Raw genomic sequence first — 918 nt, forward strand, 5'->3', positions numbered from 1 at the left:
AAAGAAAGAAAGAAAGAAAGAAAGAAAGAAAGAAAGAAAGAAAGAAAGAAAGAAAGAAAGAAAGAAAGAAAGAAATGTCCAGTGGAACCGATTTGATCTGTGTGGGAAGTTCCTGGAGACCCTAGGTGAATTCAACCTTTCTATGTTCATTCTCAGAACTTGGAACTAAAGCTGCAATTCCAGGCTTCTCCAGAGGTGGCGTCTCATCAGACTCAGCTATGGTGTTGTAGGTGTTGAATTCCTGCCCTGCTGGCTAAGACCACAATTTCTATCTCTCAAAGTCAAGTCTATCAGCCCTGTGAGCTGGCTGTGGAGATTTACCAAGGCTCATTCATACATGCACAGCTATAATTGTACGGCAGTATAGCTGTCAAAGGACTCACCCAACTCCTACATCTTTTTGTAGGCTTCTGACTCAATAGTTGGTGGTACTTCTGTAGTGTGAAATACTATACAGCCAGTTAAAAGAAGCAAGATGGGGCTGGACCTGGAGATGAAGACCTGTCATTTCAGCTATTCTAGATACTAAGGCAGGAAAATGACAGGTTCAAGGACAGTTTGGATAACAATGAGACCTTGTGTCACAAAATTATTTAAAAAGCAAAAGGGCAGAGAGATGACTCAGCAGTAAAAAGTAGCTAAAAAGTCTGTCAGAGGACCAGAGTCTGGATCCCAGTGTGCACATCAGGTGATTAAAAACGCCTGGAGCTCCAGTTCCCAGCAATGCCCCGCTTTTCACCACCACCACCACCACCACACACGCGCACACACACACACAGGCATACACTCAGAAATTTAAGAAAATAAAAATCAAAAGGAGTCAGGGCTGGAGAGATGGCTCAGTGGCTAAGAGGACTGGTTCTTCTGTCAGAGGACCTGAGTTCAGTTCCTAGCAACCACATGATGGTTCACAACTGT

Source organism: Grammomys surdaster, unplaced genomic scaffold (assembly GCF_004785775.1).
Source record: "Grammomys surdaster isolate TR1022 unplaced genomic scaffold, NIH_TR_1.0 140, whole genome shotgun sequence".
NCBI lineage: Eukaryota > Metazoa > Chordata > Mammalia > Rodentia > Muridae > Grammomys > Grammomys surdaster.